This window comes from Vidua macroura, chromosome 4 (genome assembly GCF_024509145.1).
Source record: "Vidua macroura isolate BioBank_ID:100142 chromosome 4, ASM2450914v1, whole genome shotgun sequence".
Lineage (NCBI taxonomy): Eukaryota > Metazoa > Chordata > Aves > Passeriformes > Viduidae > Vidua > Vidua macroura.
This window is the reverse complement of record NC_071574.1, coordinates 47,858,433-47,882,912: the sequence shown is the minus strand read 5'-3', so window position 1 is coordinate 47,882,912 and position 24,480 is coordinate 47,858,433. Positions and strand designations below refer to the sequence as shown.

At 37.5% G+C, this 24,480-nt stretch overlaps 1 protein-coding gene across 15 annotated transcripts in view; it reads right to left on the bottom strand.

Annotated features, from left to right (window-relative positions):
• FRYL (FRY like transcription coactivator) overlaps nt 1-24,480 on the bottom strand; it is a 168,517-nt gene that overhangs the window by 106,759 nt on the left and 37,278 nt on the right. The window contains exon 1 of one of the 15 annotated variants that reach the window (XM_053974838.1): nt 24,176-24,268. The exons of 13 other annotated variants lie outside the window; for them this stretch is intronic. The gene's annotated coding sequence lies outside the window, so the exon portion shown is untranslated. Of the gene's footprint in view, nt 1-13,728; nt 13,746-24,175; nt 24,269-24,480 lie in introns of those variants that run through there. One more of the 15 variants, XM_053974839.1, reaches the window with a different exon arrangement.

The following is a 24,480-nucleotide window of genomic DNA, read 5'->3' as shown; positions in this document are numbered from 1 at the left end:
TAGAAAGAGAAGGAAAAAGAATTTTATTCACTAGTGTTTATTCCAGATTTCCTTATACACTGATCTGTAAGTTAAGGAAGCACACATTTCCACAGTAATGATGAGAGTGAACCTACTCTGAATAAAGAATTCATTTCCATGGTGGGCAAACTACATGAAGAGAAAGAAAAACTCAAACTAAATCTAAAGTTTTAAAAAGTAGCATTTAAAATCTAAAACTAAGGCAAGGATATAGCAGCAAAGGAATACACATAAATGCAAGCTGCACAGACTTCACTCTAACAGTTGTCACTGCAAACATATCACCTGTGATGATGTTTTATTTCCTTTCAGTATATTAAAAGATAGGTATGCACCACACACAAAAAAATGCATCCTGTAACAAGGTCAAAGTGACCACAGGCATGCCTTTGTTAACTAGCAAACAGAAACTTAAATACCTTATCTCATCTTTTCTAATCCAGAGTTCTCTGGAAAAACAAAACTTCACATCCTCAGTTTGCAGACTTAAGGATATTAAAAACTCTATTGGTCCACTGCATTTGAAGAAAAAATAATGTCAAAATACTCAAGAAATTTATGCTTAATCTTATTTCCAAATAAGATTGTGTCAGAAGCCAGCAGCTTTTGCAAAGAGGTCTCTTGCAGAGCACAACCCAAGGTAGTTTGTTTAACCTTCTCTCACTTCGCTGCCTGCTTATTCTTTCCTTGTAAGAAGAGGGCAATTCCAGCTCCCAGTTCAAAGAGGAAAAAACTTTTCCTCATTATCCTCATTATCCTCAATTATCCTCATTAGTGTCAAATTTATACCTTTCCTGAGTAAATGCAAGAAATTAATGAATGCTGGCAGTTTTGCTCTAAAAGATTTTGGAAAAGGACTCTGGAACATCAGTTATAAAGCAACCATGAACTTCAAATAATGTATCATTTAAAAACAAACAAACAAACAAAAATTAAAAAAAAAAAAAAAGAAAAAAAAAAAAAAAGAAAAAAAAAAAAAAAAAGAAAAAAAAAAAAAAAGAAAAAACCACCCCAAAACCAATGCATTAGCCCAGACTGGGTCCACTTAAAGAGCACCTTCATATCTTTGTAGATAACTGCCTAGTGAAGTGCTCAGAAATATTGTAATATTATTTCTGATACTGAGGTATGTTTTGAAAATTGAAGCGTTAGGTATATATACACAAGGATTTAAAAAAGCAAAGAAGAGAATAAATAAACAAATACAATCCAGCATTGGAATATGCTCAAGCATACACAAATCAGGGATAGAAAATGTCTCATGCATTAAATATCGATTTCAGAAAAGAACAACTGTTCCACACTCCGATTCTGTCAGTTTTGCCTGGTAATCCTCCATATGAACATATGAGCTGAAAAGGAAAATATACTGGACTAACCCAATCTGCCACATTTAACACAAACATGTAATGGGCAGAAAAACAAAAAAGTGAAACCAACATTTTCAAAAGCATATTCTTACAGTAATTTTGCTGAGGAATAAAAAAACAAAACCCTCTTTCTTTTCATATCCAGGTAACTACCTAAATTTAACTGTAAAAAAAAAAAAATATTGATCATTTTCCTGAATGAAATTTTCTGCCCTGCATTCAGGGGATCAGCTCTTCTGAAAATTCAACTCCAGTGAGTTTCAGTTCCCAGTAGATATTACCAAAGAGTTATTAGCACATAGAAGAGACTGAGTATTTTTCAACTACAGCAAAAATTTCCTTGTGAAGGCATAGACACATAATGCTGTTGTAAGTTCTGTTTTTAAATTAGGTGTAGTTAGTTGTCTGTGGTTTTCCTGTTTATCAAAGGTGCTCTTCTGAGCCAAGTCCTTCATTCATCAAATTCTACAGAAAAAACAGCAGTGTCAGCTGCTTAATTTATTGACAGTCTGGGATATCTATTTTCTTGGGAAAAAAAGTTTGATGAATATGAAAATGAACAAATATATAGAAAATTTAGGATTGTTCATTAGGACATGTCCAAATTTGCTTTACATGATTGGGTTAGTGGGCATTGTTTTTTGAGGTTTCTCAGTGCTTTTTAAGTCTTTAATAGCAAAAGGTAGTGTTGAGTTCACATGAGACCCTAGTTAGCAATCTTTTTTTTTTTAAGAATAAGCATGAGACACTTGTATTTCTAATCAGACTTTCTGACTAAATTTATCCATGCTTACTGGAAATAAAACTAAACTAAATTAGGAAGAATCCCAAGTTGTGCAATTCCTTAGGGAAGCAGATGACAACCTTCAGGGCTTTATGTCCTCAGACAAAGCACAAGGGCATAGCATAAACCTGGCAAAAAAATCCCACCCAGCATGCACGTACATAGCCAGGACTCAAACTGGACTTCTATATGAAGACAATACTCAGTGCCACGCAGAGCTATTCTTAGCCACCATAAACACACCAAGGTTTCAGAGTTAACAGCTTCTTTGTCAGTTTCATGGGAGGAGACTAGTCACATCTGAAATAAAAATAGGTTGTCATATGCTTGTCCGTGGAACTCCAAAATATATGGCTAAATTGGTCATTTAAAAGATTCGAGCTGCATGTATGGGTATCACAAGGAAAAAAAAAAACCTTTTTTCTCCTATCTCCCTCAACTTTCATTATAAGTTTATATCTGATTCTAATTTACTTTAAAAAGTAGTTTGCTCTCTCCACAGTAGGAACCTTTATCTGGTTTCAATACATTCATTTAAGCTCTAAAAAGCATTGCAAAGAACTGAAACTGAGAGGCTGAGGTTGATATGAATGGGAAGTTCTGGCTGTGGAGCCACCAGAGAAGGTGGGGCTTTCAGCATGACCTGCATGAACAACACCTGGCTCAGCGGGTATGGAGATCCCTCCTGCACTGCCCTGCAGTTTCACAACAGACCCAGATCTGGAGACATAGAATCTTGTAATGACTCACAGAAGTGGGACAGGATGGGCACACTGAACAGCGACAACTCCAAAAACACTGCTCCAAAATCTGTTGCCAACTGAAAAGGAGTCCAGGGCAAGTGGAAAATGTTACACCTGGCATTCTTGGCTCCCATATCATGATGATAAGATTACAGATGTCATAGCTTGACACAAGCATTGTGGTGCCTTTCTGCTGGACAGACCCCTTGAGCACCCCCTGTCCTAGTGCCTGGCTGCTGGGTGGACCTCTTGAACACATAGCCTTTGCTCCCATCAGTTCACATTTTAAATAACATCTGCTTTCCCTCTTACAAGGTATCATCTGCTACATGGTTTATACAATGTTGTGACAGCATTTCCTACACCGTTTTGTAAAAATTAAATAGTAGGTTTTGTATTTGTGTAGGAAGACATGGAAAATACCCACAGTCTATCAGCAAAGAAACAGATATGCTGGCCTACAAGCTGATGGACAGGGATAAAAACATGTTTATACATCAATCTATATTTTAAAGAGAGCAGCCTGTAAGGAGGTGAGACAACTCTGTCATAGCCACATTCAGATCTGCAGTCATTCAAATACTACCATGTTTTGAGGCTTAAAAAGGAAATAAGTATCTAACTGCATGTGCTGACACCAACTATGGCTGGCCAATAACGACAGCAGCACTTGTATGACATTTAGAAGACTACACATTTCATGACAAATATCAAAATGAGGAATATGCAGGAAAAATTATAAGAAACTACTATGTTTCTGCTTTAAAAATTCTCCAGTGTTCAACCCTCTTTAGGAAGAGAGGGTGAAATACCCTAGTAGAGGATATCACAAAGCAAATAATGGTCTGATAATCTTGTACAGACCCTTAAAACTGCTACATGATTTAAAAAAAAAAAAAAAAATTAGGTCACTTAAGTTTCAAACCAGAATTAGTACAGACAGGTAGTCAATGCTTCCATCTCCCAAGCTGCAATATAGAAATATATTGGCAGCATTATTTCTAAAATGGAGCAATACTTTCTTCATTCCTGCTAAGGTATACTATTAACAGAACTGATATTAAACATTGCCCAGTTATTCCCACTTAACCCTGGAAATCTCAGACTCTCTGATCAAGGTTTTGGAGCTCAAGCTTCCTTAGTATACTGAGGTTACACAGGCAAATTCTGTATCTATCCTAATAAAACATTACCTCATTAATCACTCTCCAGTAACAAAACACAGCTGAGAGGAACAACTGACCAGCTTCTGGGGGGAACAGAAGCAGAGGTGCAGTTTGGGCACGGTGGGACGGTGGCTCAGTCGGGGGTTAGGGCCTCAAAGCAGGGAGCACTCCAATCCTGACATCTGGAAGGAGACCAAATGCAAACCACCAAACGATAACAAGCTCTGGCCTCTGCCAAGCTACACTCTTGGCCAGTGACCTGGAAATGCGAGCTTCACATCCAGAGCTCATCGCTCATCTTTTTCTTTCAGGATGTGGTATTTAAGTTTGTGTGGTCACGTATAAACACCACCAAAAAACACCAAGATGTTTTAATCATGTAGGGATGGCACAGCTGCACCTCATGGGTCTCTGTCACCTCTCTCTAAAACTCTAAAACTGTCCGATATTCACAATTGCCTTCTGTCAGTCAGTCTCACTCAGTAACCTCAGCCTTAAAACTGTGAACAATTCTCAAGGACTTAACATAATTTCTCTCAGCACCATTAGGTAGATGGTCTCAGCAGAAGTAAGCAACCAGAAAAGAGATACAAAAGCTTGAGAAAAAAACAGAAATGTGCAAGCTTACATGTTAAAAAAACAGTATCTAAATTAAAGTTAACTGAGGACAGAGTACTTCCTCACTTCAGGTTTTCAGAATAAGAAGTGCAGTGCATACTATTTTTTTTTATTTTAAAGACTTTCATCTACAGCAAGACACCAGTTTGGCACACCAAGACTGATTTTTAGTGATGCTAAACTTTAGCTTCAATACATTTCAAAAAGTTTCTGTGCTCAATGGTAGCATAATTCACATCCTTTACCACATTTTAAGTAGTGAAATGCTACAGGTTTACTTCAAATAATATAGAACCAATGCCAAGGACCTCCCAGGCTCTGTCCTGTCATCCTCTCCCCTGTTTGATTAAACACATTAAGTTCTTGTTTTTCCTTGTCTTCTCCAAGATGAGCACTCCAGTTTTCCAGTCACAGTAATGTCTTTAGGGATAAGGTGGCCATAAAAGATAGGCATGAACTATAAATTAAAAATAAACAAGTAAAAATTATTCAAATAAACCTTTGAACAATACTACAGCGATAGATACTAGGAAAACTTCTAACAGTGAAATCACTTTCCTTTTGGCCACCTTTTGCCACATTTGTGAAACTTGGGGTTTGGCCATAGTTTTCCTAAGGTAGTTCTTTCAGAATTAGTGATACACTTTTTATTTTTCCTACGGAAGAAAAATTTTAACTTGAAGTACTCTTTAAGGGTTTTTTAAATGACTATTTAAGAAAAAAAGTAAGACAAAAAGACTGTAAAATCTTTGCCATCGATGCACAGAGGTTTTGGGTTCCTCTTTCTTTTTTTCCTACCCAGTTACTTTCTGAAGAGAAAGAGGTTAAAAGATGAAAATACTCCTACAAGCAGAACAATGTTTGATTCCACCTTAATATTCCCAGCTTATTCTATCATGAGTTTCTGGACACAGAGTTCAAACAGCTACCAAAAAAACTTTGAACTTCTCAGCCAAACCCCAGTACACCTGGGTTAGCTTCTTTCTTTCTTCACTTTGCTGTCATAAAAACGAAGTGCCAGTTGCCAGCCTCTCTTTTTTCAGGACAAGACCTCATTTGTAACTGAAAGAACAGTAAAAATCTGGTGATATTTGGCCCAGCTGCTATGTCCTGCTGACAGCCAGCACAAAGCAAGATGTTGGAGAGAAAAAGGAGGCGGGTTTCCACTGAGATGTCAGACACATGATTTTCTAAGCCCAACATGGGATGCATTAAGAGCTGCTGAGTTGTTCCTGACCTCTGACCCTGGCACCCTCACAAACATCACTGTTCCTAACCTGAAGATCTTCAGTTCTAGTTCAGCAGCATGAACAAAGGCAGCAAGCAGGGATGATGAATAAAAGAAGCAAAAGGAAGAAAATGAACAACCCCCAGAGTTACTTACACCGCTTTGATAGTGCTGTGAATGGAACAATTCTTTCAAATATCCATTCATTAGTTAGCATTGATTTGCAAGGGCTTAATGCATTCACAGATCTTTCTAACCACTATTCTTGTCTGCACCAGTTGTCAGCAAAGAAAACTTCAAAAAATATAGTTGCAAATATCCCCAAATCACATGCCAGCTGTGCCTCATGGGCAGAAGCACAGGAGTTATTTATACCTCCCATGCTGTGCTTTCCTAAGATCTCTTTATAAAACTAATTGCTTCTAGAACTTAAACGAATTCCTGAGCAAGAAACCTATAAATATTAATGTTTTAAATTAAAAATTTTATTTTTGAAGATTGAAATGGTTGTTTTTTAAACTCTTAGCCGTCTGTTTCTGAGGCTACATATATCTGACAAGAAGTAATCTTTATTTCCTTTGGATTTTCAAATTCTTGATTCTTAGGAGAAGAATGAGAAAAGGTAAAGAACAAAGAAAATGTTTCATATGCCTGTTGTTTCCTACTACTACTTTGAAAGCATTTAAAAAAAAAAAAAATATATATATATTCATTAGTAGAATTTGTTCTGAACTGAGTAAAATCTGTCCTACACATCATGCTTTTCTTATTTTTCTAACTACACCTACTTAGGGCATCAAGTTTAAACTCTGATGAAAATTAATTAAAGAATCATAAACCACATAATTCTGTAACTGTATTGAAACACTTTCAACATCTAGCTTTTTGACCATCACTGTATTTTAAGTACTTTTAGATCAGTCTATAAGAGACTCCTGGTTTTGTCTAATGAGAGTTATCAAAGCAAACTCAATGATAAAAAGTTTATTTCTTTCTGTACCTTAATCTTCCAATAATTAGTATTCTAATATTAAAAGCAGTTACAATAAAGCAATTCTGTGCCTCAACATTTTATTTTCTTCTGTCATTGCAGCTTGGTAGTCTATTAGACACATCATTTTTCATTTAACTCTCGTGAAATCTCTCACAAAATGTAGTTTCCACCAGACCTACTAATATAAACCTTTGCTTGTGACATTCACACAACTGGGAATGTTAAGAGTTCAAAAACTTAATTTTTATTTACAATAGCATGGCCCAGTTTCTTTTAGGTTCTGAGTGTCCTTTCTGATTTAGAATGGCCTTTTCCTCTTTAAATAGACCCTTTATTTGCACTGTACCTAACAGAATTTAACAGCTCCCTTTGACTAGCATCATTACTCTTTGTATAGCAATGAGGAAGAACATTTACTTCTACAGAGCAGAAAACTAGCTACATGTACACAGGATATAATATAGCAAACAAAACTTGGCAAACTTTCCAAATAAATCAATGTCATTGTGTCAGTTATCTCCTAAATACTATCAAACCCCTAATGTCTAAACCTTTCCCCTTCAAATACAAAAGCACCAGAGCTAGAGTGTAAAAACAAAAAAGTCAGCAGAAATGGGGTATTTGATATGGCTTGTTGCGATTGGTTTATCTGGAGCTTTCCTGAAGTCCATGCAGAGCATGCAGTTTATTCCAGCAACAGTAGCTGACAGAGTGATTTGTATTTGGTGCACTTTCTTCTTTCAACAGCTTTCTCTTCTGCAATTTGAATCATTACAGAATCTAGTTATGGGTTTAGCAGAAAGTCTATCACTTTCATAGAAAGAATTTCCCACAGAGAAGCTCATTCTAGCATATCTATCTCTGATGAAGATAAATAATGCATATTCCAACATATAATGTACTTCCTACAACACAAGCATTTTCTTAAAAAAAAAAAAGTATTAAGAACTTTACACAAAACAATCCTCAAATTTTTTTTCTGTTTTAAGTAACAGTTCCATGTTTTCCATCTTTATGTGCAGAGAAGTCCAAAGTAAGGCCCAAAACATCATATAACCTTAGCTAAATACAACTGGTAAAAATCTGGATATGTACACTTCCCTTATGAGCACCCATGCCCTAATGCCCAATTTACATGGAAGGTGTTACAGTAGACTGCTGACATCAAATAGGTAAGGCAGGCAAAAAGTATACAAGTAGGTATGAATGCTTAGCAATAAGGGAAGATAGACCAACCCCAAAATACCCTACCACATCTCCTGCCCCCAATCTTCAGTCATACATAAGAAAAACAAGCAAATATAAAAAGGCTTCTATGCAAAAGACAGGAGAGCAAGACTCAATGATCCAGCTGGCCTGAGACATCCATACATGCCCACCAAGAGAGGCAGGCAGCCTCTCACTGCTAGGCAGCTGATCCTGAGCATTCTGCTAGAAGAGCCTCAACATCTACCCTCCTTCCCTTGAGATCATTCACTTATGTATGCTGGGTATTCTTCAGCTTCAGGGTGGTACTTGGCTTTGACTAGTTTGGATGTTATACTTACAGCCTTGTTATCCTCTTCAGGCCTACATCCACTGATAGACCTTGTGGTTCAAAACATACCCAGAAATAAAGAAAGAAGGAAGGGGGGGGGGGGGGGACCCACCCAATCTTCTCTTTACACAGCAAATTTTACTACACAGAACGTTACTAGCACCTCTGTTAATAAATATGCCAACACACCACATATCTGGAAATGCAATGACTCATTATGTGCCTCAAGATGTACTGCACAAGAGACCATCATCAAAGGCCACAGAAATTCATAAACAGAGCTAAATATGGAGGTCACACTCCACAATACATTAATATATTGATATATTCATACTGTATTGGGTGATTAATGACTGACAGAAACTTGCTTTTCCCATGACAACTTAAAGACAGTGGAAAGGTCATCATATGTCCCTTCTAACGGGAAAAAAATTGCTGCTCAAGTAGTACAGGGACCTGTAACTACATTTACTAACACAAATTACATGTAGATGCTTTTTTTAAAAAAGCTGAATTTAGTAACTTTTCCAAAACTCAATACATTTAGATTCATATTTCATTTTAAAAATTCACTTTTCAATATGTCAAAACTGTTTTGGAAGATACAATCATAAAGAAAAATTGTTACATTCTCTAGAAAGTGCCTATCATGTTTCAGCATACAAGGCAACACTACTAACTGATGTGATCCTTTGAAGTCAAGGTTACAATATAGAAAAAGTTTCTTACAAAAAAATACTGAGCATATTATTGTTTGGGATGCTTAACACTAGAGAAATGAAGTTAACACCCCACTTAATATTGTACTTATTTAATAATGTTCTAGAAGGCACCAAAAATACTATCTCAATATGATTTCTCTACATTGTGAAGTAATACTGATTTTTCCACTGGAATATTAAAGCTGTATGAAAATTCTCTAGAGCACTGTCATGCCACTAGTAACTCTGAGTCCAAAGGACAGTCTGGAAGAGAAGCAATCATATAACATCTCAGATAAATTTTTTCATCAAGTTTCATTTTTCTTTGCTCTTTAACAGTTAATGGGAAAAAAGTTGAAATTTATCATACAATAATGACTTCCAGTATGTTAAAAACTGGTGCTTTTATTACTTTTAAAAAGTATAATCCACTAGCAAATTGCCACAGAAGCAGCAATCTGTGGTTTTATTAAAAAGCCACATACACCTCCATGTATACTCCACCTCACCCATCTTCTCCTAAATAAGACCATCAAGAAAACATTTGTTTTCCCAGAATTCTTCCTATGGTCCTCCTTTATATACATTCCTATCATGGCACTGTAACATGACCTTTCTTATTTAAATTACAGCTTCACTGCTGTCCTCAAACAGAAAGTCACAGGATAAAAATGAATCCACTACATCTACTTTGTTAAATATTGTATTAGCAGAGCAGAACCTCTCTTGAGAGCCAAGAGTTCATTTTTGGTTGGTAAAGGAGGAAGTAATCTTCAAACTAATCCTATGGGATGATAAGTGAATTTTAAAAAGCAAACTCCAAGTGCTTTTTTCCATTCACAGAAAGAAAGATTCAAAAATATCTGCCAGGCAGCTCCCCAGTTTTCACGTGCTCATCAGCACCTGGCAGCCATAGCTCCAAAAATTCACCTGCTTTTAAAGCTGCTCCATTTCTTTCTGATTTTATAACAGTTTTCAAACCAACTGCTGTACAGGCTGATATAGCTTGCTTTCCTGGCAGAACTTTGTTCCCAGGCTCACAAGTCTCAGTAACTTTGAAAATCACTGTCACAAACCTTTATCAAAAAGAGGCCAAGGGCAACAACCTCAATGTAGCTTTGGCAGGGGCATTGTCAAAGTGCAGCCCTGTTCTCTTAACCAGCATAAGTTCTTGAGATATATGCATGACTTCTGAATCAAGCTGAGCAAGGTGGTATGAAAAATCTTATGAAGCACCTCCGAAACTGATTCATCAGGAAGAAGATGGGGACGAATTCAAGGACAGAAAGCACCCACATGACAGGTGTACCCTTCTGTTTAGTCCCTTCTGTTTACCAGATAGATACATCACAACTGCAGCACAGCAACAGAAAGCTGTGTGATAGATTTTAGAAAGACAATACATCCTATTAAAAAAAAAATCCAGAAATAATTCTTTATTTCCAAACAGGATAAGACTACTAATATAATATATATTGGAAACACAAAAAAGCTTTTAATAAAGCAGTACTGGATTGTACTTGTGTTTACTGGAAAGTCATTGCTCCTTGTCCAGACTGTAAGCCCCAGAAATACATGCCCAGTTTTCATTAAAACTTGTGTCATATCTTACAGAAAGGTATTTATTACTTAATGCTTTTCACTTAAGCAGTATCACATTTGGTTTTTGAACCCACATACTGCATTACTAGAAGCAATTATCATGGCATCCAGTCCTCCTTAACCTTAAATGAAGGTTTTTGTGGACAAAATATAAGAGCTTTCTTACACCAAGCAACATAAATAACAATCAGAATTAGTATTTTTCCTACAATTTAGGAACTCAGAAGATCCACTAGATAGACTACATATTGCAACTGCAATGGGCTTAACAACAGAACCCAAGAGCACTGAGATACATCATCACTACAGAACCCAAGAGCACTGAGATACATCATCACTACAGAACCCAAGAGCACTGAGATACATCATCACAACAGAACTCAAGAGCACTGAGATACATCATCACAACTAAGATGCCTTAAATACTAAGGAGCCTTGAGGACAAGCAAGTATAAAGCCCCCATTACATTCACAACTTCAGTAAGCAAACAGTTCTTAAGCAGGAACATCCTCACTTCACTGCTGGATTAAAAGAACAATCCTGACTCCTTTTAAAAAGAAGTAATGCCTAAAATTGTTGGCAGAGACACAGCATTCTGAAACTAGGCCGTATGAATGTCACTTCATTGTTGTTACCGAAAAAAAAAAGATCAACTACAATAAAACCTTAGCCAGCACTGCAACATTATGCCAGCTAAGCAAGCCCTTAACCAGACCCATGGAGCTTTGCTGCCTTTCTGTTACACATTTAAACACTCTCTGCAGATGCTTACTTTTATGTACATGGAAATGCATGCAAGCACACCCACTCCTTTTTTGACATCCTTCAGCATGTAAAAATTTAAAGTTACGATAAAAAACCATAAAAAGTAGCGTTTGCACCTAAAATTTTTATGAAAACATAGCAAAAACTTCTCTGAAGTAATTTCTTAGCATATGGATATTCACTGAATTTCCAAGCTCATCCTCAACATAAATATTGTGCAATTCCTTGCTCTGCACATACTGCACCACTTGAATAGAAAATGTTTTAGGGACGAAGCAAATGGCTTGCCCACTTCAGCTCAACTCACTAAGGTCTGCACGTGAATCACAATCCTTGGGGCTGGCACAGGCTGCACAGAGGGCTCTGCTCCTGGCCAGTCTGCACAGCGCCATCAGAATGCGACTCTCGCATGCTCACGGAGTAGACATGCAGCTATGCTGGAATCACAACCATTCTCACAAATGGAGTGACAATCCTGGAAAAAGTGACATAAACCCCAGCTATCTCACCAGCGCACACAGAAAATTGGCTTGTTGGTAGGTGATCCAAGTGCCACTTCCTGATGAAGGAGTCAGGAAGATCTTTCTCCGTTGTGCTTACATAACAGAGGGCATAAAGGAGAAAACATAGCATCATATATAACCTCTTCTCAGACAACCTCTTTATTATTATTACTCTCTATCTTGTTATTATTATTACTTTGTCTTGTCACAGCTGACAATAACCTAGTCTGGAAGCTGTGATTTATCTCCTTATCTATACAATTATATATATAGTTGCAGACTAAATTTATTGTAACTGATTGTATCCTACAATTTACTTTAGCTTGGAAACAATATACATGAATCAACATTAAGGATTTTTAATAATTTTCATAAGGCATTTTCAACTTCTACTATAAAATACTGGAAAAATCCTTCTGGTTATCTCTATTGCAGCAAGCATTTTAATAACTACCAAGTACAATTACAATGTATAATTTGGAACAGATACTGTTAATCTGCAAGACACAAATTAAACAAACTAAAAAGCAAAACCCATACGGAAAACCTGTTCTGAAACATGCATTGCTTTAACTTGTAAGACAATAGTCTAGAAGTTATCAGACCATAAAATGAATTACAGCAGCAATACAAAAGGCAGATCAGGTCTGAATGAGCTATTAGGACAAACTAAGTATCTGCATACTCTCCTAGCACTGATTAATACACTCTATAATAAATAACTTGCTACTAAGTCCCTAAAAAAAGACAGGTGAATATATACTACTGTATTGGGGTAAAAATCCTAATGGAGCTATTTTGATGAAGTGTATGGTGAGTAGAAACTGTGCATCCCAGTACATCTCAAGCAGCAACTAATGAAACATAAAGCTGAGATACCAGTTACTTCCAGATCTTAACTTTTTTCATTTTCACATATACAAGAAACTTAAGACGTAGGAAATACTCAGCTGACGTTCAATTACGTCATCTTTATCACCTCCTGGCATGCTGTCATGAAGTTGCTGTGCTTACGTTAGCAAAGCCTTCTACACAGTGCGAGGCAGCTCCAGCCCAAGACCCTGCATTGAAGCATGTGTGAAGGGGTGATGTGAGGACAGACGGGTTGTCTGAACCAAGAGCAGCATCCTTGCTTCACTGGTTCAATTCAGACAAGGAATCCTCCTAGAAACTCTCATTTCAGGCCATTTAGAAGATCAAAGTGGTAGGTTTTTGTAGGCATAGTAATAGGTTTCAGGCACAAAAATAATGCCCCCCTGTAAAATACACAGTCCAAGGGTGACTGATTTGCTTCAAAAGAGCATTTGGAGCATGACAGAACTAAGACATCATTGGCATCTGGTAACTCCACAGAGATGAGCATCTACTTGTCACCTCTCTCTTGGACAGCAAAGGGTGCAAAGAACTTTATCAGATTGAAACAACTGCAGTCTGAGAAAATAAAATAATAAATACATACATACAAAATCTTTCACGAGAACTAAGAAGCAGATAGCTCTGAGACTGACTATGCCAAGTTGCACCAGCACACAAGACCACGAAAACCCTGGTTTTTAAAGGGCAATTTCACACGGCAGCATACAAAAAAAAAAAAAAAAAAAAAAAAAAAAAAAAAAAAAAAAAAAAAAAATTAAATTAAAAAGGGATAAGGTATCTGCTACACTGCTGTGGTTCCCGGCGCAGCGACATACTTACTGCTACTGCCGCTCCAGGATTTCAGCAGAGACTTAATGCTGATCTCGAAGAAGAGGGAGTCCTGCAGGCTGAGCATGGTGCGGGCAGGGCGGAGCGGGGCGCCGGCCGCGCCACCGCCTCCGCCAGCACCCGCGGGAGGGACGTGCCGGTGCCGGTGACGCAGGGCCCGGGGGGCGGCGGCTCCTGCCGGGACCGACCCCTCCTCGCCCGCCGGGCCCCGCCCCGGGGCCGTTCCCGCCTCCGGGGTGTGCCCACGCTCCTCCCGGTGGATGCTCCCAGCGACACAGGCACAGCTACCAAGTTACCCAGCCCTTGGCAGCCGAACGAAGCGACTCCTTGCAACTACAGCCAAAAGGGGCTATAAAAGGCTGTTTGTGCTTTTCCGAGTTTTAACTAAACTTCCAACCGATCGTGATGAATTAAATAAACTGCCCAGCGCTGCTCTGCGCAGTGCCAAAAGCCAAGCAAGCCGTCTACACTAAAAGACCAGCAAAATCAAAGGAGGGATGGCAGTACGGAGGACGGGAAATCACAAATGTGGAAAACAATCACAGCTGAGGGCAGGAAGGCCGTAGGTATTCCCACGGTGGATGCCTGCAAGAGAACTACAACCAGTGGCAGTTCTGGATGTCCCATCCCCAGAAGAGTTCAAAGCCAGGCTGGATGAAGCTCTGAGCAACCTGGTGTGAAGGTGTCCCTGCTCTTGCAAGGAGACTGCATCTAGACTAACTTTAGGGCCCCTTCCAACCCAAATCCTTATATGATTCTACCAGCTCTTTGGAGTTTGATTGGTGGTGGTTTTTTTCCTTAATGTCTTTTAAAGGACTTGACCTGGGGTTTGTTTGGTTTGGGTTTTTTTCCTCTTAGTGTCTTCTAAAGGACTTGACACAATTTTGGTATCTAGTATATATATTTGGTATAGTTTACTCTGTCCAGTATCATCTCAAATGCCACAATGGAAAGTCTCTTAGAAATTACAGTTCTGGGTTCTTAGGGATGCAATCCAACATTGCCTTAGTAGCACTAAGGTTTTAATGTCATTCTTTTGGGATAAAGCAAGATACCTTACCAATAGCCTTTGCCCACTTCAGCACAGGGTAAAGCAGTTTCAGATAAACGTCCTTTACCTTGTCCACACTACCAGGTACAACCAAAAGTTGGTGGCTCTCTGTCAACTTGAGGTGTCATCTTTACACAGATCAAAACACCTGAAAGTGTCTCAAAATTTTATTGGACAATTCAAAAATTTCAGAAAGACTTCTACATACTGACAGGAAGAAATGACATGGAGAAAGTAATGCTTGTTTCCACAACTGCCACCGAATTACACGTGTAACACTACCAAGTAACAGAAACTGAGAGAACTGGGTGCTGAGATTTTTGTAGCAGTGGCTGCCAACAGCAATTTAACAATGTCTACTTAAATTATGACTTGACCCACACCATACAGATGACCAAAAAAATCATGTGGATACAAGGTAGACTGATTAACTAAATCTGCTTTAAGGTGATTTTTAAAAAACCCACAGTTTCAAAACTGCTGCCCATACTGTACTAGGAGTAAAGAAGACATGAGGAGGAAATAATACCTGTGTCCTCAGACAAATTAGAATTATCTGAAGTTGTAGAAAATATTTAAGAACAGTGTACATCAAATACTTTTAAGGTTTGGTGTTTATTTGTGGTTTTGGTTTTGTTTGTTTGGGGCTTTTGAAACCTATATCACTCACCCCACATAGATAAAAGAATTATCACTAACAGAGAGGTAACATAAACCAGTTGATGTAAAACTAAGTGGTTCTAAGTGACAGGTCTAACACAGCAGCAGAAGGACACTGGAGAAAGAGTGGGACAAGTCTGTCACTGCACTAGGCTGGTTCAAGCACCAGCTGCTGTAATTTAGGAGATGAACAGGTTTATTAAGAGAGACCAGTAATATCATCAGTAATAATCAGTTTTCACAGATTAAAAATAATCTGAATTTCCCCATGCAAAAAATATTTTCCTATAATTAGATACTAAATTGCCAACTATATCAAAATAGTACTTTTTTTCTTCCCAAATGGGGTACAGTAGAACATGCACCCACAGTGTAACTCTTTGGGACTTTGCATCAAACTTTCTCTGAAGCCTGTTTCAGGTAGTACTGCCTACACTGTAGGTGTATTACCTCAAATGCAGCACACAGTAGGTAGTATTACCTCAAATTCCTTTTCATCACTATTTTTATGAATACATTCAAAGTTACACTGCAAGCATTCCTTTTTCCTCTTACTAAATAAGACATAACAGAGGTTGTATTTTGTTATGAGTAGGATATAAAGGTCAGATTTTGGAACCAGCTGATGAATTTCATCACTAATTTGAAAGATTGTATTAATTATGGTTGGTCTCTGACTGCCTTTAACACTGGACTAAAGAGACTTCTTCAAAGGAATCGTTGTTAACAGTGTGCATTCCAAAATCATGAGCCAAGTCTCTCAGCACCTCAAAAATAATGACTTTTAAAAATACACTTTATGTTCTTTGTAGTTGTCCTTCCCCCCCCCCCCCCCCCCCCGCTCAGCTTTTATTCTTTAAGTTATTAGTGCCAAAAACTGATTAAATAGAATCATCCCAGAAACTCCAGGAGATATACTAAAACAACCCTACAAAAATACTAGTCTCCATGTTCTACCTTCTGGAATTCTGTTAAGAAGACTTTTGACAAACAGGGAAGTTGTCAGTATTTCTGTAAAGTATCGTTTCCTTAGGAAATATTTTTCAAAATTTGCATTTATTTTTGACATTGAGGCATTTGGCCAAGCAAGTTACATGGCCTTTCACCACAGCATCTGGGATTCTGTAGCACTGTTACTTATTCATAGTATCAACTAATGATCACCAATTGGGTTTCCTCAAGGATACTAGCAGTTTTAATTTTAAATGATTAATAGAAAAAATATTAGCCCATTACCAATTTCTAAGAAATGAGAACTGTATGTACCAAGAGTATAAGCTTCTCCTTCTAAGGATTTCAGTGGATGCATTGAAGACTAGGAATATATAATATTAGAAACAAAAATATTTTGAAAAGAAATATGTTCTTTTAACACTACATGAATATGTATGCTCTCATACATACATGAACAGACATAGCAACTTAGATTACATGGACATCACTAATTCATTAGATTTAAAAATGGCTTACACCAAGTATTTTCACAGCCCTCCCCTTCCCCCAAGAAAGGCAAAAACAAATTAGCAGTACAAGTCCATTTCACAAGTGGAGTAGTAATTGGTCTGTCAGTATCTTAGACCTATCACATAACATCAGTGTCATAAGAGTTATCTTATTGTACAACTGTGCACAAGCCTTCCAACAATTCTTCTTCCTCACAACTCAATTTAACTGCTTTAAAACCAAAGGTGTGTTAATGACAATGACTGCCATATCAGACTTCTTGGGTTTTGGTTTTCCTTTGAAATGAGTTAATGAAACAACCTACCAAATATTAGAGTCAACAGAAGATTTCAGTATAAACCACAAAGTTTAAAATGTAATCTTTTATTTTTAATCAAAACAAGAATAGTAAAAGCAGGAAAGAAAAACTATGGATTACAAGCCTCTGAATCTTGGACAAACACAGACAAGGCTAATTCTCTGAGAAGAGCACAAGAAAACTCATCATTCAGAGTTACAAGATATCAACATCATGTATTTCTAGAACAGTGTTAGAAATATGTCATTTACAACATGGATTTTTTTCCAGTTCCTCATTCTCAGAGAGGAAAATGAAAGAGTCTTCTGGAAAGTACACTGTGTCTAAAACTGAGAGCAACAAGTATGACCACTAAAAATACCTATCACTTTGAGTACTTAGAAGAAGTCTTCCGTAAGATTAGTATTTTACTATTTTAGATAAAATGGAAAATAAAGCACTTGCATTTAAATATAAGCAAATCGCTTTCATCTGGAGGTGGTTCACGTAAGAAAAAAATCCAAAAAGAAAATATGAAATTGATCTGTGCATACTTTTATAAATAGGCTGAACATTACACAATTCCAGTAAATACACAGTTTATATACTGATCCTAGTATTTGTATACCTTTTGATTCTGGATCCATTTCACTTCTAAAGGGGGCAGACTACTCTAAAGTATATTTTTGAGACCTTCTCAAGAGTCAAGGTGAGGTATGCATGAATAAACACACTGGTATCAAGCTGGTATCAAGCTCTTAAAAGGACTGTAGGTGCAGTAAAGCAGAAGTGCTCAATCTGCAGACACAAAGCTGTTTGTACTTTACTAAAATGATTAATCCAAGTGCCACATCATGCTTTCTGCTCTGATATGGAAAACTCTTAGTAAAGAGGATGGCCAGAAGCAAATTGCTCAAGCTGCTTCAGTGACCTAAGTCAGCAGACTCCAGGCTGGAAATAGACTGATACATTACAAGATTCACGCACTGTAAGCCCAGCTGCTCCAGGAAGCATTAGACTGGCCATTTGTGGTACCATTCATCCACAGCACGCTTGACCTGTACAAGCAAAGCCCATTCAGCTCTTCCACACATACCTTTTAGATGGAATTTTCAACACATGTACAGTAGGTCCAGTCACAGGACAGGTAAGATTTGCCTTGAGCGTTTTAATAGCTAGATGACCCAAGCAATGTAAGAGATCAGAAACTTTAGCACTGTAGATAGTACAGAAAACAGAACTTTTCTTTATTTGTAGCATTAGGTATTTAATAAAAATATTTCTGAAAGGATCATTATCCATACTAGGATCAATACATTTACCAGAAATGTGTATGCAAAGGCTATTTGCACAGCTTTACTTTAATTCAAGTAACATCATGCCATTTTCTTGGAGATGCCCAGACACATTGCTGGCAACTATTTTGAACAATGTACATGAAGTGCCATATGCATAATACTGCTGCTGCAGTAACTGCCAGAGATCTGCCCTGTGGCAAACACTGATATGCAAGAGCAAAAAAAATTATTCATACACTGTTTGTGCTTCACCTCTATGGGCTGAAAAAGTAACAGGGGTTTCATGATTGAAGACACTGCTGTATTTATTATCTTAAAAGAGCAATATCTAACTTCAAAAAGTTTGCTTTCAAATGGCAAAGAAATAACACTTTTTAAGTCATTAATTTGTGCTTTACAGTGTTTTAAAAATCTGTTTTATAGATTTTTAGCTTAATTTCCTTCCCCCCACCTTCATTTGAAGCATTATTCCCCATTTGTACAATAGCTTCATTTCTCTAGGAGCATATTCAGAACACACTACCTCCCTCCCTCAAACACCCAGTGCAGCTCTTGCTTTTTTCTAATGGCACAGCCAAGATAACAGAGTATGATTTTTCTACTTATCCCTCTGCAAAATAATTTAGATTATTTTGAACAAAGCATTCCGGCATTAACACTCAATTAAAAACCAAAGCTAAAGGCATTCTTTTCAGTTACAAAAAAAACATGCAGCTACTCTTGCTTCCAGAAGTTTCTTTACAGTTTTCAGACCTAATACATTCATCTTCAGGATGATAAAGACTGACAGAAAATGCATTCAGAACTACAAATAATATTTCCAATTTAAAGTAAATCATAAACTTTCCAGCTAGTTCTGGAAGGACACTGAAGATGCACATGCACAGCCTTCTTGACGAACACAGTCTTTGAGTAGGATCAAAGAGGATACAGTTAATATTTAACTTTTCACTAAGTTAGCAATATCTAAACTGAATAATAAGTCTGCTGTAAATAAAAAAAAAAAAAATAAAGGGAAAGAATCCCCCCACAACCTTCAAGAATAATCAAATCCTGAAAAATCGTATCATTCTCAAGGTAGTTTAACAACAGCCTTATGAATTTTCTAAGAGTTTATACTAAACAGATATCCAGCTCTTCCTGAAAATCTAGCTTTCCAGATCAGCAAACACTGCAAGACTACAAGGAAACAAATCAGCAATAAAAAGGTGAAACATTTCAAAAACCACAATAGGCAGTTCTGAGATTATATTTAACCAATCTCCCTCCAAGACAAAATGAGGCAGGTAAAGTGATACCCAAGCCTAAACTTGCTACCACATCTCGTAAGTTTGACAAATCCAAGTTTCTCAATTGTCATAAGCAGCCCTGTAATTAAAATTCTGGAAAACACAGTGATTTATTCCCTTTCTCAGATGCTAAATTTCAATCTTCAATGACTGCAAATAAAACTTACAGGTATAAAGTCCAATTAGGATGGTTCGATGTCAGACAACCTGAAATAACTGCCTTAAGGTGTGATCTGTTCAATTCTGTACTGTGTCAGCCTCCTCACTGTGCTTCAGCACAAACATACCAATGCACTGGGTTTGGGAAAACCCCAGTTTTCACCAACCTTTTAAATGGAACCTGGAAACAGTTACAGAGCTGCACAGAAAATCCCTGCTTAGTTGCTGGGCGTTTAAATGGATAGAGTAAGGAAAGGCTTAACTCTGTTACCCTACAAGGCCTCAAGACAACTGCTACAAATCAGTTATGTTTCTATTTTTGCTGTTCCTCCCAAGCTGCTGGATGTCTGTGCCGCTTTTATGGGAAACATCACATTTACATTATGCAAGGATCAGTTATTCCATCCCTATAGAGAGCACTGGGGAAAAAAAAAAAACACTGAGAGTTTATGATTCATCTGGGAAAACTTTAAAGAAGAAAAAGTTAAAGAAAAAAGCTACCTATAGGAATAAACTCAGCACGGAAGCTGCAATCTATTAAGCCTCATGAGCACAATAGTACTCGCACAGAAAATATTCTTGGATGCAGATTACCACTAAACTCACAGAGCAGCTGAAGTTCCTTGTGTATGTGCTTGCCCTTGCCTCCTGCCTCTGCCAAAGCTGTGTTTGCTCCTGAGCCACTGTCACTGCAATCCGCTCCTGCTCATACATTAAACGCTGTAGAGCCCTGTATAAGCAGACATATGTCTCATTCAGCCACCTCTGCCACAGGGCACTTAATAGTAGGCAGAGGGATGGGCAATGGTATCTTGGGACAAGAGGGAACTACTACAGGTGTCTCTGCAAAGCCTCCTCACAATCACAAGCCTACCAACTTACTCCACCATGGCTTCCATCCCTATGTAGGCAGCAGCTCACCACACATAGTATAAGGACTTGGACAGTTGTACTTGAGAGTCAGGAAAAGGAAAGCAAGAAGGGGCAAGGCATGGACAGCCAATTTCCTCTTGAGGTTTCAACTCCTGAAATTGCCTTCCTGATGTTTCAGTTACACAGGGCAGGAGCATATGGAGCTCCACCACCCAATATGAGAAATAAATGGAGTAACTACATTAACATGGCATTCCTCATAGTTGAACTAAACTGGCATATTTCTTTACTCCAAAGCCAGAAAATATTTACAGTGCCTTTCTTTAGTGCTTTAGTTACTAGGATTTAAACAATTAAGTGTTTTTAATGCTGAATTTTGCAGCTCTCCAATCTCCGTGAAAAACTTATTCTTGTAGGAACCTGAAGCATAAATAAAAAACAGAGATGCTTTTAAGATTTAAAAAGGTAATTAAAAGATAAAATATACATTGTGTTGCAAATCAGAAATAAAAGAATTCATATGAGCTTCTTTTCTGAACCTTTATCTTGAGCAAGCACGCTGTTACACTAAAGAAAAGCAAGAAAAGAAATACAATAATCAGAAAGGGGGAGAATCAGAAGTAATAACAAACCCAAGGGCAGTTAAATGCAACAGTTAGATACTAAACACCTAACACACACAAAAACTTTACAAGGCCATGTTTGCCTGGAAGTTGTGCAAATAGTCCACAACACAAAGTTCCTTAAAGTGCTTTAGCTGGTGGACTACAAAATAGCCTCTGCCAGCAGCTGCACACAGGTTGAATCATGACAGGCAGCTCTGCATCCACACACCTGCATCGGGCACAGCACATCAAACGAGAGCCATGGTGTCACTCCACTGCAAGCCCTACTAATTACTGAAAAAGGAACAGCTGAAACAACTGAAAAACATGCTCACGTAAAAAGGACAATGTGCTTTAGCTTCTTCTGTTCATTCAACTGGCTCTCCCTGTTTGTCAGTCATATTATCTATTGATAGAGCATTTGCATACTATTAATTTCTCCCAGTAACTGATCGGAACATGTTAATTATCCAAACATACAATGTACCTATAAACGTCTATAACTTCCTCAATATCTGGGCAAATTAACCAACTCTGCTCTGCACGGCTCCTTCCATGAAACAGGAATTTATGGAAATCCCAATCAAGTAAGAAAAAACAGTTTTAAACTAACTCTAATAAACTGAAAACAACATACCAGATAAATACAATATTTTTATACAAGTTTTGAGTTTCTTTTATATGTATTACTGGTTTTCCTTTTTTAATTTAGAAAATACTTTGAAATTAAAAATATCCTTCTTTCAGCAAGTCATCCTCTTAAAGAAGTAACTGAGACAAAGCTCACACCAGTGCATTTTTAAGAGATGCCAAGTGACACCAGGCAGTTTTGAGTCAGTCTCTAATACGATCGTGCAACAGCATCCTGATGCTAGAGTATCAGAAGTTTATATTGCCCTACTGGTCTTGTCAATGAGCATTGAAAGTATCCCAAGCAATCAGGGTCCACAACATGCCTGTCACTACAGACCTCCTTGGAGCTAAAGAGCTAATCAGCTAAAGAGCTATTATTATTTATTTAGTATTGCCCTACAAAGGCATATTGCACAGCTCATGAAGTGAGGATACACCAAGTCCTGAACATCCAGAGCATGTCATGAAAAACTGCTGAAGAGAGAAACTTAATCTCTTCAGAAGGTTCCACTGGTAAAATGACATGGCTTTCTGAAAGTTTTACCCGTCTCTTCAAAACAGTAGTGCATTTGTATTTCTCATTAAAAAATCCTTCTTTCATAAATAAATACAAGCATGAGTCAAGAATCCTCCTGTCTGGGAGGGTGGGTCCTTGCTTGAAGGGACCTTCTGGAACTTGGCTGGAGAACAAGAGGATGTGTGTCGAGTAAAACAACCAACGTCACTAACACTGCTTCCCAAATCACAGCTACTCTTCAACAGCACTTACTACCTGAGAGAACATATTCTTACTTGAAGAGCAACTAAAGGCTATTCAGTGCCAAGTTAGAGACACCAAAAATGACATTTACTGAAAATGGAAAGGTTCTCCAAAGTAGCCCTTGATTAAGAGGAAATAGTTGAGGTAGCAGCCTTTTTCCCCTCAGTTTGGAACCACATGATATAGGAACACATATAAAGTTTGAACTCACAGGGTAAGAATCATCCGAGCTTAGAACAAAAGCAACTAGAAACATAGAAGTTTACAAACAAAGACATACACAGTTCACAAATGCAGGCAACAGAAAGTATCAATAGTCACCAAAAATATCAATTACTGAAAAATATCATATCTGACTCTTCCACTTACAATTCACATTTTCATTAGGAACAAAAAAAACCACACCTAAAGGAGATTAAAATTAGTCTGATCACCTACAAACTAAATTTTTTTCATTTGAAACACAGACTTCTTTTTCAAGTGATAATTGAAAAACTGTTTCACAATGTTCCAATTCTTATATTTCTGTAACTTTAATCTGAATTGCTGGTATCACAAGCATGGCATCTTCATATGCAGTTGCTGAATTAATCCTGCAAGTAAATACTGTACTAACCTTTCAAATACATTCTTGAGCATTAGGAGGGTATTAGCTGGAATTTTTTTAGCCCATAGATCAATTTTAATGTTTTAACGCATAACAGATTTTTACTTCAAAGAAATCAGCACCTTAAAAATAAGCTGATACTTTTATTTTACATGCTATCCAGCCTTTTATATACTCCACCTTGGGATCACTAACACACATTACTGATAGCAGATTAAGTTTTAAAATCTGTTCTATATGCAAGATATTTACAGTATAATTCAAAACAGGAACAACATGCTAAACTATTCTGTCTCTCTCAAAATGTCACTTCGAAGGCCTGTGGACACCTTAGACACAAAGAATTTAAAAGAGTATTTTTGTTCTTCTATTACCAGTATATCATAGATCAGTTTTACAGTAGTAGATATTTTTGCAACAAGTTTCTCCACACCTTGTTGACTCCAGCACTTAACAACTCTCCTCAATCAGCTTTTGTAGAAACTTCTGAAAACTTGTTTTTCTGTCTGTGTTAAGTTTTCTCACGTCCCCCACATGTATCATGTCTCTCTCCCTCTCCTTCAAGTTAAAAGCTTTATTTTGTCCCTCTCACAACAACCTTAAAAATAATTTAGATTGGAAAGGTCAAGAGATAGTTACTTAATTTACAGTCCTCCCACTAAATTTTATCTGCATTATTTCAAAGAATTAGCCTAAAGATAACATTTCAATGAATGTCAAAAGAACAAAAAAAAAAAACCAAAGTGCAAACAGCAGGTTTACCGGCATTCACTTCCTAAATTTGCTGTTGGTTATTTCTCATAGTGTTCCAGTTTGCTGCCTATCCACTGGTATTGGAAGGGAAGGGGAGTTTCCTCTGGTTTATCAAGTAGAATAGTCTCACCAAAGATAGACATGCAACTGGAATACCAAAAATGAATATACAAGACAACTACACAGGTGGAAGGGTACAATCTCCTGTCCACAACACTGAGCCATTACAGTGATTCAGCTGTCACATGAAAGCTCATACTAACACTATGTCTGAGAAAACCTTTAAAGTGCTTGAAGTCCAGAAGATGCATAAA